The following is a 15,860-nucleotide window of genomic DNA, read 5'->3' as shown; positions in this document are numbered from 1 at the left end:
GATTGTGATCAAGTAGGTAATACCAATTGCCTGCTCTGCGTGAAAAATATTTACTCATTATTATTGGCTTTATAGTTAAGGAATTAGAGAGTAGAATACATAAAAAAGTCCTAAAGAATCAGTAAGAGACACATTTATTCGTGCTATATATCAGCTTGGTTATAGACAGTCTCTCATAGAAAAATTTAAAGAAATAAATATTATGACTGTTCATTGTCAGTACATTTATGAAAATTTAATATACGTTCACAAAAATCGTCACCTTTTTGCTCTTAATAGTGATTTTCATTATTATAACAGAAATAAGGGATTGCTTGTAACTAATTCTAGTAGGCTTCATAAGATACATAATAGCTTTAAGGGTAAATAATTATCTATAAATAAATTTAAATGTTTTATAAAAAAATGGCTGTATCGTAAATCCTATTACTCCACTGCTGAATATCTAAATGATCGGACAGCCTGGGACTAGATTGTGATTATTTTATAGCGATAGAAATGACTGTACAATATTGTGTATTTTTATTGAAAAGAGCGCAAAAAAAGAATGCTTCTTGCCGCTTCTTCTCTCTCAGAGCGCCATTAGAATTATTAGTAGAAATGACATCAAAAATAATTCTAAAGGAATCAATTTTGAGAAAATAAATGCCTTTTATGCCTTTTTATTCCTTTTTAAACAAATAAACATTTTGACTTTTGCTTTTCAATATATTCTTGATAATGTTCTATATGCTCATAAGCACATTCAGGAATTTGCTAGAAACTGTGACAATCATAATGTTAATACCAGGAACAAACATAAACTTGTTATGCCTCCTACTAGTAAGTCTTTTATTGGGCGATGTATAAGCTTTTACAATATGATCCCCGAAAATGTACGAAACAAATTCATTCTGAAATTTAATAGAATTGTTAAAAAGCTTTTGTGTGGTAAAGGTTATTACAACATAAACGATTTTCTTAATGATATCACAGACTGGGAATGAAGCGAACACCCTCAGGCTCTTATAAATTATAAATATTTATTGTACGATATTACATTGTAATCTAAATTTTTATATAAAAAAACCCGCTGAGTTTCTTGCGCCCGTCCTTCTCAGTTCTGAGGCAGTCTATTTTGAATTGGTGGTAGTTTTTGACGTTCAAAAAGTGATTTGAATCATATTTTGAATAAAAATATTTGATTTTGAAAAAACCAGTTATTTTAAAACTGGAATAAAAACGGGCATTGCCCCACACCACACGGCAATAGTGTAAACATCATAAAAACGAGGTTATTAATATAACAATTAGGTTTTGTTGTACATTGGTAAAGGTTTACTGTAATTATTTACGGCCGTTTCAATAACCTATCTATCCTTAATTCAACTTACAAGAGGTAGACAAATCTATCCTTTTACGCTTACTTATATTTCAATTACCTATTGACAGATAGCATTGCACTGACATGGACATAACTATGGATAGATAAGATCTTGTCATTGAACGGTGATGCAATGTATCCGTAAGTTAAACTAAGGATAGGTAGTTTATTGAAAACGGCTGATAGTTTATAGTCCAATGCTTTAAGGCGATAGGTTATTGAATTGTAAGTAAGCGTTAAAGGATAGATTTGTCTACCTCTAGTAAGTCAAACTAGCGATAGATAGGTTATTGAAATCGGCCGCTACTTGAACGAGCCTTACATAGCCTGACGTAACAGTTAATACTCATCCATATATCTATAATCTATAAGTATATATACCAACGCATTAACGGGCCTTCCCAATATACTATCTACAGTTAGAGATAAATTACTACCTTCTACTGTCAGTAATTAGCTGTCAATAATCTGGAGCTGTCCCAATATACCCGATAAGTGATTCTTATCGCCTTATATTGGGACGCGTGAATTGCAATTTCCATACAAACTTCTATCGCTGGTAAGCTATACGTCGTCCCATTGACAGACAACGTGTACGGATAAGGTGTGTTACCGTAGCTAAGTTTATTGGAACAAAAAATTCAACGATAGATACGATTTTTATCTCAAGTAAGAGATAGACTGAATATTGGGAAAGGCCGTTAATCGGCGCAATTGAACGCTAATAATAACATGATTAGTAACCGTTACTAGGGTAATGGAATTTCCATGTAAGCTATTCTATTTCCCATGAGAGCTGTTAAATCTCTTGTGTCGCTGCCCAATTATAGAATTTGTATGGAATAATATACTCCGTTATATTAAATTTGCCCAAAAAAAAAAACTGGTTACAATCAGGGAGTGCCGGCAGAAGTGAAATCTTGAACTTTAACGTTGTGCATTTTTTTAAATTTAGGAATAGTAGTATAAAACTACTAGTGTAGTAAAGTAGTACTACTACTTTATGTGGTTAAATACAATACTCATATATCATTACATTTATAAAACTATCATTACAGGGAAGCGTACCAAGAATACTGGCAGTATTTCCGCATTGAATATCTTTTTTTATGGAAAAAAAAACCTAGAATTTTTTTATGGAATAGGACGACAATCGAGCGTACGGGTCACCTGGTGTTAAGTGATCACCGCCGCCCACATTCTCTTGCAACACCAGAGGAACCACAAGAGCGTTGCCGGCCTTTAAGGAAGGTGTACGCGCTTTTTTTGAAGGTACCCATGTCGTATCGTCCCGGAAACACCGCAAAAGGAAGCTCATTCCACAGCTTTGTAGTACGTGGAAGAAAGCTCCTTGAAAACCGCACTGTGGAGGACCGCCACACATCCAGATGGTGGGGATGATATCCTAATTTGTGGCGTGTCGTGCGAAGGTGGAAGATTGGCCATTAGTTCTGTTACAAATCAATACGCATTTATTTTTTATGATGTTATGTAATCTTATTTATCGAAGTCTCAGAATTAAATAAAAAAATTATATTCGAAATGACTAGTTTTGGCTTTGGTCTGTCTCAACTCGAATCTATTTTACGCACCGTTTCCATAGGGCACTGATTCAGTTTGTAGACATTTTTTATGGAATAGGAGGACAAACGAGCGTACGGGTCACCTGGTGTTAAGTGATCACCGCCGCCCCCATTCTCTTGCAACACCAGAGGAATCACAAGAGCGGTGCCGGCCTTTAAGGAAGGTGTGCGCGCTTTTTTTGAAGGTACCCATTTCAATATTATATTATAATAACCCTTTTCACAAAATTAAAACCAACTTGTAGACATTGCTTAAGCGACTTGATATCGGCGTGTTGTTGAGCGTAGAAAAGTGAAAATTTGGAGTTGTATGTATTTTGTAATGTTAAAACTGTTGTTAAAAATGTTAAAACATAATAAAATAAAATAAAAAAATATATTTAAGGGTTGGTCACCCTTATCATTAAGGGGTGTGAAAAATAGATGTTGGCCGATTCTCAGACCTACCCGATATGCACACAAAATTACACACAAACCGCTCCAGCCGTTTCGGAGGAGTTTGATAACAAACACCGAGACACGAGTATTTTAAAGATAAGATAAGATCATAATATAATAAAAATAATTATTATTAATATAGAATCTTAACTTCCAGCCAAGCTTGGGCAGTTTCTTATCTTGTCATCAGGTGCTGAAAAGAATAACGTACATTTTTAAAAAGCTAACAGGTTTCACAATTCGATATAAACGATAACAATATTAAAATGTAAAAATAGAAGAGATATTGTTAACCTCTCTATAGAACAACTAATTGAGATAACTTGTATAGAACTAGAGCAATTTATCAATGTAAGTGTATACCGCCCCACTGCATCATATGAACAATTCCAATATAGAATGGAAGAGATACTATCAAAATTTAGCAAAACCAGCAAGTCAATAATTATAGAGTGTGGAGATTTTAATATAAACTTGCTTGAACCTTCTGTCAATTGTACTAACCTTAAAAAAATATTTCAAAGTTTTAATTTGTTCAATGTATTTTGGGAACCTATTAGAATCACTTCTACAACAGCAACCTGTTAAGATAATATTTTTACAAATGTTACTATTACTAGTAAACTTATAATTAATAATCTTCAGTCCGACCATAGTAAGCAACTTGTAAAAGTAAATACAAGATTGGACAATGTCAGACAATGATTGGGCACAGAAGTCGTAAACGCTTATATGACCTTTATTATGAGAAACATTACAATAATAGTGAAAAATTTAAAATATGTGTAACAAAATACTCCAAGCTCTTTAGTTTGTCATGAAGCGAAGACACGTTTCATTGCAGATAAAATTAAAAACAGTAATAATAAAGTAAACGATATAGTGTTATTTGCTGAAACACCGGAAACCATACTACAAATGATACATGAATTAGCGGATGAAAGTGAGAAGATGGGCTTAAAGTTGAACCCAGAGAAAACGAAGGTTATGACAAACGGAAAGAAAACCACTATACATCTAGGAAACAACCAAATCGATTACACCGACGAATACACCTATCTGGGACAGCTTATAACACAAAATGATCCTATACCCAAAGAAGTTGAGAGAAAAATAGCAAATGGCTGGAAGAGATACTGGAGCCTGAGAGAGGCAATGAAAGACAAAACTCTTCACATTAATGTAACGAAAAAACTATTTAACACCTACGTACTACTTGTCTTAATGTATGGCAGCCAAACATGGCCTTTAACACAAAATACGACGAGAAAACTGGAAACCTGCCAACATGCAATGGAAAGAAGTATGCTGAATATGAAAAGATCGGACAGAATAAAAACCATTACATCAGAAAAAAGACGAAGGTCATAGATATAACATCCAAAATCAAAATACTGAAATGGAAATGGGCAGGACACATGATAAGAGGTCAAGAGAAATGGAGCAAAATTGTGACACGTTGGTACCTTAGAGAAGGGAAAAAGAAAAGGGGCAGACCACAGAAAAGGTGGGATGATGATATTAGACAAATAGCAGGAGTTACATGCAATAGAGTTGCCCAAGATAGGCAGGAATGGAAAAGGTTGGAGGAGGCCTTTGCCGATTGGCAAACAGACCTACAAAAACTAGTTAAGTATTAGAATAGAATATATTAAGACTTGTTTAGCAAATAAAAATAAATTTGTTATATTCATAGATTTTAGATCATAATACTTTGTAAATAGATATTAAGTTGGTCTGAATAAATGGCTTTATTATTATAATAATAAAATAAAAGCAACTTGGAATGTAATTAACAATGAAACTGGTAGATAGAATTGCCGTAACACCTCTATGTGTTTAGATATTATAAATTCGGAAATAAAAATTGCAAATGAACTTGATAAATACTTCTCCAAAATCCCAATTATCACGACCAAAGACCTAAGCTCTTCACCAAAAGCAGCACATGATATGCTTAAATTACACATACCAGTATCTTCCATTGATTTAAAATTTAAGTTTGGTAAAGGTAGCAATATACTAAAAATCTTGAAATTAATTAACATAAAAAATACAAAGGACCTATGGGGCCAGTCGACTAATATTCAAATAAAATTTGAATAACATAATTTTATGAACGATGCGGGACTCGAACCCACGACCCCTGGCGTTCCATGCCAGTGCTCTAACCAACTGAGCTAACCGTTGGAGTGACGTATCGTCATAAAATCTTGTATGCTTTGTTCAACTCTCAGGCTGTGGCTTCATCTACAGGATCTACTTTACAGTTTACAGATTAAAACACAAAGAATATTTTTAATGTTTCTTCAAGTCATCAATATCATCTTATGCTAATATTCATTCCACATAAAGGAACTCTCTAAGAAGAAAGCGATTCACTCGATTGTATGAAACGTGCAGTCATTGATAGATTGACAGTTGACGGCTATAATCTTGTTTAAAACAGAGATAGCCGAAATCCACTACGTTTTAAGCAACTGTTCGCTTTCAAACTTCGCCGGATTATACTTCGTCGCCCAATTGTAACTACTATTTCAAACTTATGTCGAATCACTGCATGTTTCATACTAAACTAAATTTAAATTTTTACTAAGTCAGTCCCGCCCCTTATTACGTAGTACTTACATCCTCTTTGATTCATTCTTCCTTTGTTTTCCATTGACGAAGTTGTGTTCAGTGCTCGCTTGCGGCATTGTATATTTCGTTCGTCTTTAATTAGAGTGAATTTATTTTGGAATGTCTTTGTTATTTATAATGAGAAAATTAGTTAATATTTTCCTCAAGTTTCTTCTTTCTGGTTATAATACAAAATTAATTTTGTACAAATTTCAATATTATTTAAGTCTTGCATAAAAACAATTTGAGATTTTAAAAGAGTCTCACTTACAAATGCGTCGTATTTCCTATTATATTTCTTTTTATATTCTCTCCCTTTTATGTCTCTGATGGTCTAGGTAAAATTTTAGTGAGGTAATAAGTGTCTATTTAAAACAACCTACAATTAACACATGTTTGCCTGGTGCTTTTCTTTGAGTATTTGTAGTTTGAGTATTATTGCTGTATCATTTTACATTTGACAACTGAATTGATATGTGAGTGAGTGATTGTCACAATGAGTTTCTTTCCACTTCTTCTTATTTAATCTCAACCCTCAAAGGCGGTGGAATAAAAAGAAAAGTCATTTCCTTGACCTGCATGAATAAAGTGATTTTGATTTGATTACCCTAAAGGATTGAGCTTTTGATTACTGTTAGTAAAAATATAATATTAGTTACAAGTTTAAGCAGAATTGTCAAATTGTAAGTGGAGGTATTTGGTGAGTATTGCATGATATGTAGATTAGGATTCTTTTATTGTTAGTTGCTTGAGTTCTCGTAACAGGTTTCGTCATGCTAGCTTAAATGTCACTGCTTGTGGCGGTGACATGGGACGGGTCGTCCCCATCCCAAAAATATGGTTGAGGGAGGCGATGGCTGGCTCATGCGTTATGCTCGCGAACGGGCGCTGCTTGTGTGGCAGGATGATCCTGTTGCCGGAGACTCGGTTTCAGATTCTTAAAAGTTATTATATATATTTATAATCGCTTATAAAATGCTCACAGAATACCTTTATTTATTTACGGTGTGTGTGGATAATGCAGCTACTGTACTCAATAACTTTTGTATTATTCTAAATATACTCTTTTGACTTACTCGTGTAAGGCATTGACAATTTGACGTTTGAGTATGTTTGTTGCATCATTTTAGATATTATATTGTAATTGAAATTATTTGTAAAACGATGGAAATGTAAATCTTGTCATAAAAGAGTGGCAATGAGTTTCTTGCTACTTCTTCTCTTTAGCTCAACCCTTTACGAAGTAGCGGTAGATTCAATATTTTTTTTGACATTCATAAGTGTCATTTCCGTGACCTACATGAATAAAGTGATTTTGATTTGATTTGATTTATAAGCAAAATAACGCGAACAAAGTATTACGCAACTTGAGCATTTTTAACACTTGAGAATAAATAATAATAATAATTTTTGTGTTCTCCAAGAATCATGAGCGGCTCTGCATTGTAATGTGCAGGTCGTATCAATTACCATCAGCTCAACGTCCTGCTCGTCTCGCCCCTTATTTTCGAATAGATAGAGGCTATCAATCAATATTAGGAACGTGAAATTCAAATTCTTGACTCTAACCTCATGTTGGAGAAAACATCCTTAAAGTTAGTGTTTCATTATACAACCCCACAGCTGCTCCTCCTGTCGGCGCGCTTGTTCCTCTTGCAAGCCCCGCAGCTGCTCCTCCTGTCGGCGCGCTTGCTCTTGCATTATGGCGGCCATGTGCTGCATGAGCGCGCTGATGTCTACTGCAGGAGCCTGCGGTGCTGACACGGTCGCACTGAGTCCAGAGCCGGCTGCTTCTTGTGACTCGTCCTCTGCCGCTGCAGCTGCTCCCGCTCGCGTGGTCACTCCCTTCTCGTTCCTGGGCACTAATGGCATCTTTCCAATCCCACTTCTGACACCAATATATCACATGATATCTTTGAGTGTCAAAATGAAACAGAATGTGACGGTATTATATTTAATGAAACATTAACTTTTTAGTTTACAGGTTAGTTAAACACTAAATACATGATTTAATAGAGACTAGTTTATCATTTATAGATTTTATAGTAAACTCCTTGATCTGATTGGAATTGTCTCTCAACAAGTTCAAAGCATATATCGAATACGAACTTATTGAAGATCCCTATTGAATTGTAAAAGATTATTTAAATGAAAGCTTGGAAATTAATTCCGATAGGCTTTTAGCCTTCAATACAAACATTTCAGAAAAATGTTCATATTTTATTAGAGGTATTTTGCGACCATTACTTAAGCAATATTTTTGTTTATGAAAATACGGGACAAAACGAGCAGGACGTTCAGCAGATGGTAATTACACCCTGCCCATTACAATGCAGTGCCGTTCAGGATTCTTGCAAAGCCAAAAAATTCTGAGCGGCACTACAATTGCGCTCGTGACCTTGAGACATAAGATGTTAAGTCTCATTTGACCAGTAATTTCACCAGCTACTGCGCCCTTCAGACCGAAAGACTGTCATTTTTACACATTACTGCTTCACAGCAGAAATAGGCGCCGTTGTGGTACCTATAATCTAGTCTACTGGTAAAATCATACATATTCTTGTTATTTGGATTGGTTCTAGCATCGCAGGTTTCGTCATGCTCGCTTAAATGTCATTGCTAGTGACAACGTCATGGAAAGGGTCGTTACTGTCCTTTAAATACAGTCGAGAGAAACGATGGCTGGTCCATGCGTTACGTATGTCACGAACCGTCTACTACTATGGTGTCTGTATGAACCTGTCTTTTCTGTTTTATTTCAATTAAAAGCTGTAAAATTTGTTTAAATATTTCAAAATGTTTAAAATTCTCACATAATACTTTTATTTTATCACCGTATGTATGAGTCGATGCATCTACTGTACTCAATATAGGTTGAGTTTTGTTTAATGATTTGCTTAAATTTTTGAATATATCACTTCCTCCAGTAAGTTGGAACTGTTGTTTGGTTTTTGGCATCACTGTGTGTAAGTATTAGTATTATATGTTACAAAAAATGCCCAAAATATGCATGCAAATATGCAAGTAAAATAGATAAAATATGCATACAAATTAACAGGAAAAAATAAAAAGTCGTATTTTTAAATTTTTTTATTTTTTCCTGTGTTCGCGCTTTTCTTTCAAGGTACCCATGTCGTATCGTCCCGGAAATACCGCACAAGGAAGCTCATTCCACAGCTTTGTAGTACGTGGAAGAAAGCTCCTTGAAAACCGCACTGTGGGGACCGCCACACATCCAGATGGTGGAGATGATATCCTAACTTGTGGCGTGTCGTGCGAAGGTGGAATTCGGCGGCAGGAATCAGGTTAAACAGCTCTTCGGAACACTCCCCGTGATACATACCGTAGAAGACACACAATGAAGCGACTTCACCAGAATGTGGGCCGGCTTGAAGTATTGCCGTGCTCTATAAATGACGCCCAGTTTCTTTGAAGCCAATTTGGCTTTGCCCTCCAGATGACCACGAAATTGGCGAGGCTTTAAGGGAAGTGTTGTCGAAGAGCGATGATACGACAAATGGGGTTTTTTAGTGGTAAATGCGCAAACCTGAGTCTTCTGGTTAAATTGGTCAAGGTTCAATTTACCCCATTCCGCGACCTTCTCAAGAGAGGACCCGATAGAAGACACAAGTTTCTCCCGGCACTGGTCGACGATTTCCCGAGAGAGACCTGCATGGCCCGTGTATACGGCATCACCAGTGCTGTCGTCTGCATAGCAATGAATGTTGGAGTTGTCCAACATATCATTGATATGCAGAAGAAACAGCGCATTAGATAGCACACAGCCTTGGGGCACTCCAGCAGTCACGGGCTTCGGGTTCAAGCAATGTCCGTCGACAACGACCTGTATGCTGTGCCCAGTGAGGAAGCTGGAGGTCCACTTGCATAAGCACTCGGGAAGCCCAAATGATGGAAGTGTTGAGAGGAGCGCCTTGTGCCATACACGATCAAAGGCCTTCGCTATATCCAGGCTAACTGCCAGGCCTTCCCCCTTGCTTTCAAAAGCCATAGCCCATCTATATGTTAGGTATACCAGAAGATCACCTGCCGACCGACCATGGCGAAACCCACATTGTCGGTCGTTGATCAACTGGTGACCCTCTAGGTGTACCAAGAGCTGACGGCTAATTATGCTCTCCATGATTTTGGAGAGCAGGGAGGTAATAGTAATAGGCCTGTAGATTGCCGGATCCGAACTGTCTCCTTTTTTTTGGATCGGATGGACAAGGGTTGACTTTCATGAGTCAGGGACTACGCCTTTGGAATAAGAGTGCCGGAATAAACGCGTTAGCACCGGCGTCAACTCAGGCACGCACACATTCTAAGCACGATTGGAGAAATGCCATCTGGCCCGCTCGACTTCCTGACGTCCAACGAAAACAGAGCTCGCCTAACAGTTTTCTGTCTGAACTGTACTTCAGGCATACAGCTCTGACACCGCGGGATGGTCGGCGATGTTTTTCCGTTATCCTCAAGAGTCGAGTTGGAGGCGAAAAGAGCGCACAGAAGATCGGCTTTCTCATTTGCCATATGGGCCAGGGTGTCATTCCTCATGTGCAACGGCGTCGTGGACGGCTGGCTGAAGTTACCTAGAGGAGCTTTCGACAACGACCAGAACTTGCGTGTTCCGGTCGGGTAACTGGAAAGCTGCTCGCCGATTTTCTTCTTCTTTTCTAAGGAATCTGCATTCCGAATGAGCTGTATGAAAAAATTTAATTGTAATACCATTATAATCAAAATAAATAATAATATAAATAAAATCATATTAACAACATAAATGTAAAACAAAACAACTATTCATTAAGATTATTATGTTACTTTACGTAACCTCACCAGAGAATTTAACGTAAAGTTGTAAAAAAATGTAAACCACAACAGTTAAGTTGCCCCTTGGTTGGCATGCGAAATTTTCCGAAACACAGTACAGAGCGGTTAAAATTGCGCACACATTTTTGTGGGACAAAGGCTGGAAATATCAGAAATGTTTTATGGTTGTGGTTGGTATATACTTTAGTAATAGTCATTACTTAAGTATCCATCTCTACTCTGTGGTAATAGGTACTTTAATTACGTTATAACTTTACGTATTAATAAAGACTTAGTTATCTGATTCATAAATACGAAATAGAGAATATTATTAGAGTTTTTACGAGTTTATAACATAGAATTAACTTATAAGGATGATTATCCAAATGTTTTGAGTTTTCTTTAGTGTTAATATTCCGCCAATATTTGTCTTTAAACTTATTTTATTGTAGTGCCTTTCCTTACATTTTTCCCTGTATAAAAATTTGCTTGTGAAGTGAAGATAAAGATTTCTTACAAAAGGAAAAAAAATGTTTGCATAAAATTAAAAAAAATATTTATTTCTTCAGTGTAGAGGCGAAACACGTGTCGAATTGTTTAAAAGACAAATATTGGCGGAATTAACACTAAAGAAAACTCGAAACATTTAGATAATTATGGACTTCCGCAAAGTAACGCCTACTTCAATAGATTTTCTATTAGGATAAAACGTGATTAATTTGAAACTTTGCATACTTATCAAGAACTAATTAACATTCAATAATATATTATATATATATATATTTAATGAAAATAAGGGACGAGGCCAACAGGACGTTCAGCTGATGGTAATTGATACGTCCTACCCATTACAATGCAGTGCCGCTCAGGATTTTTGAAAAACCCAAAAATTCTTAGCGGCACTACAATTGCGCTCGTCACCTTGAGACATAAGATGTTAAGTCTCATTTGCCCAGTAATTTATAGTTTGTCCCTTTTTTATACCAGGATCTTTAGGATTAATAGGACTTATTAGGATATTATTGTAATCGAATATTTATGATTTTTGACCCCTATAGAACGTGATTAATTTGAAACTTTGCATACTTATCAAGAACTAATTACAATTCAATAATAAATATAATATAATATAATATTTTTATAGTCTGTCCCTTTTTCCGTACCAGAATCTTCAGGATTAGCACAACTATATGTAAATATGCACACCTTAAAGTCAGTTATTATCTAGATAGATAAAAGCAAGATAGTATTTTTATTATATTTAAGACTTATAAAAATCTACCGCGCACATCTACATTTGCCGTGATACGTAATACAGAATGCCAACTAAAATATACTAGTTACAACTACACAGCCCGCGAATTCGGTTGAACACACGACAAAAACATGTTCTACAACATTCTCAAGACCCGTGAACCGTAAAATAATAAAATCGTCGATGTGTAGTCCCTTCCACCCGACGCCCTGAACACGTAAACAATAAAAATTCCTTCGGATAAGACTCGTCTATCGTTATTACGTAAATACGCATCGGATGAATTAATATCGCGGTATAATTTTACGTTAGGCTGCACTTAGCTTCGGGATCATTTTTAATCGAAATTCCGGCGAAGGTTTCCCTTTGTGCGTCAAGAAATCCTCTACATCTATGATCACGGAGCTATACATTATTGGAACGGATTCATTCCGCCCCGGTGATTGGTTTTGGATATTCGCTCCGGGTGTATTACTTTTCGTGACTTCAGGATTCATCTTTTCTATTGTGTGCTGTTCTGTGTATTATATTAATACTTATCAAGCTTGTTTGGCGTTTTTTTTTATTATAATAAGGGACGAGGCCAGCAGGACGTTCAACTGATGGTAGTTCATTGGCCCTGCCTATTACAATACAGTGCCGCTCAGGATTCTTGAAAAACCCAAACATTCTGAATGGCACCACAATTGCGCTCGTCACCTTGAGACTTAAGATGTTATGTCTAATTTGCCAAGTAATTTCACTAGCTACGGCGCCCTTCAGACCGAAACACAGTAATGCTTACACATTAGTGGTTCTAATTATTAATTCTAAATTGACTAAAACAGATTTAGACTGGCCTGACTGTATTGTGGTTACGTGTAACCGCAGTCGAAGACATCGATCGACACATCCATAAATAACGCGTGGTCGGTGCCAGTAAGTAATGTGTACGCAGCCTTAGCTTTGTGAATACTCGATGTGTCTACGTTTGTCCATCACTACAATTTATTTAACGTAACTGAATTACTTAATTACTAAAGGCACTTTTGCAGTGAACCCTTCTTTAAGTAAGCTGTCACGCTCAACTACGCATGTTCGGAAAGTCGGGTAAAGTACCAGAGTAATTTATACACAATTATTATTAAACATTAAGGTGTAATAATGTATAGTGACACTATAGTGTACCTGTGACATTACATTTTTTTTTATGGAATAGGAGGACAAACGAGCGTACGGGTCACCTGATGTTAAGTGATCACCGTCGCCCACATTCTCTTGCAACACCAGAGGAATCACAAGAGCGTTGCCGGTCTTTAAGGAAGGTGTACGCGCTTTTTTTGAAGGTACCCATGTCGTATCGTCCCGGAAACACCGCACAAGGAAGCTCATTCCACAGATTAGTAGTACGAGGAAGAAAGCTCCTTGAAAACCGCACTGTGGAGGACCGCCACACATCCAGATGGTGGGGATGATATCCTAATTTGTGGCGTGTCGTGCGAAGGTGGAATTGCCACATTGTCACTAAAACCAGGCCGTTAAATTGTAAGAAATGAAGTCTATTGGCAATATACTGTTTAATTATATTATCACCAGTTAAATTGTAATATCACGACTTTGGCAATATACCTGCGACATATTATATATAAAGACTTTAATTCTAGTTTAAATAATTACTCAACATAGACAATATTATTCTGATAACAACTATGACGTAAGCCCAATTATTATTACCAATAACTCAAGCCTCTGTGGTTTATAGATGCTAATGACATAATTCGTATTGCGATGGAAACATATTGTTATCATTGCGTGACCTATATTGACCTCTTAGTTAATTTATACGTCTAGACAACCTGCTGTTAGACAACCGAAAAAAAACCAGGAACTTTTTTTTATAAATTTGTCCCATAATTTGACCAAAGAATACATTTTTAATTCAATTATAAGAACACGCGTTTGAATTCTATGAAATGTATTTTGTCTAAACTGTTGAATAATTTCTAATAATGGCATTCATAAACCAGCCAAAATAACAACAATACACAAACATTAAGTGCAACTCACTTTGTTCGCCACCAGTATATAAAGTGATAATAAATTTTGTACACTTAAAGTGTACCAGTTTAGACTAACTACTCAACAGAGTTGAGAAAACCACTTAAAGTTTAACTCAACATAAAATGTATAGAGAATTATATGCTAGAAAACACGGATATAATAAACAAATTGAAATTCGCTGATGTCACCTGCACATATTCTTTCTAAATCGACAGCGGGTTTTGGTAGCCTTCATGTTGTATGTTTTATAGCTTAGTAAATTTATGGCAAACGGTGTCAAAATTTATTTGCTTGCTGATTTTAGGAATATTTATAATTAGAACAATACTCCCACCAAAATAAGTTCTCGAAGCCTCTTCGAATCCCTGTTAATTAAGTTAACAGACGTCAAAAAGGATGGAGAAGGAAGCAACTTCTTAGAAAAAAATTACTATGAATTTTGTCCGGTTCACTAGCCCGATGAAATTTCCCACGATCACCCATGGGAATGCTGTAGTCCAGATGATAAATGAACAGGTTAAACGTCGTAAATGGAGTTGGATGGTTCACATACTCCGAGGGGATTAGAGACTGTGGTTCCAAGGAAAACACAAAGGCGGCCGTTCATTGCAAATGTGGTTATTCATCATCATCAGCCGGTAGACGTCCACTGTTGGACAAAGGCCTCCCTCGAATATCTCCATGACGATCGGTCCTGCGCTGCCCTAATCCAACGTATTCCGACCATCTTGACCAGATCGTCCGTCCATCTTGTGGCTACCAACACTGTGTCTTTGGCCCCTCATTTCTGATTCTATCTCGCAGGGAAACTTCGAGCATAGCCCTCTTTATTGCCTTGTGAGCGACCATGAGCTTTCTCATCAAGCCCATAGTTAGCGACCACGTCCGCGTACCGTAAGTCATCACTGGCAACACATACTGAAAACCTTCATATTCAAACACTGCGGTATTTGGAAGTAAAATCAACCTACTAAGGACCATAAAAATCCAAATAATTTATTTATTTATTTAAATTCACCTATGGTAATAACAATGTTACATTTATAATTATGCTAATTTAAAAGGGTCGTATTACTAAATGCATTACCTTTTAAGGTGAATACCGCATGCTAAATTATGTGTGACATAGTTATATAAAATAAGTAAAAGTTTTAAAACAACCATTCTATGATGTAATAAAATTATCAAAATCTACAAAACAAGTCAAAACGTACTACAAAAACCAAGAATACTTATTAATTATTTATTTACAATATATTTTTTTTAAAATTTGTTAAACCCTGGCAACGAATCACTGAATGGGTTTAAGCATTTATAATTTTGCATAATCGCGACACAGGTGATTTGATCCCCAAAATAGTTCTGCGAGAAGGTTATTCAAATAAGTTCAAATGTTGCTAATACTTTTGTATAAGAAAAGAAAATCCAATATGTCCCTACGTTGTTTCAGAGTTAGTATATTAAAATATGTAAGTCTTTCAGAGTATGTTGTGACTGATCTAGATTTCCCAATTGAGAAAGCCAAGTGATAAAGGAAACGCTTCGGGTTTCTATCGATTCTGAGACAACGGCAAGCGACCACACTAGGTCGTAATAAACCAAGGTAAATAATAAAGAAATGTTATAAATGCTATAATACCTTTAAAGATGGATGTTATAGATCGTCTCCCACATAACATATTACAACTACATTTGCACAATATTCAAACGCAGTCACGCACATAAAAACAATGCACTCGAGTATTTGTTGCGCCTG

The sequence above is a fragment of the Leptidea sinapis genome, chromosome 38 (assembly GCF_905404315.1).
Source record: "Leptidea sinapis chromosome 38, ilLepSina1.1, whole genome shotgun sequence".
Taxonomy (NCBI): Eukaryota; Metazoa; Arthropoda; class Insecta; order Lepidoptera; family Pieridae; genus Leptidea; species Leptidea sinapis.
Note: the sequence above shows the minus strand (reverse complement) of the source record.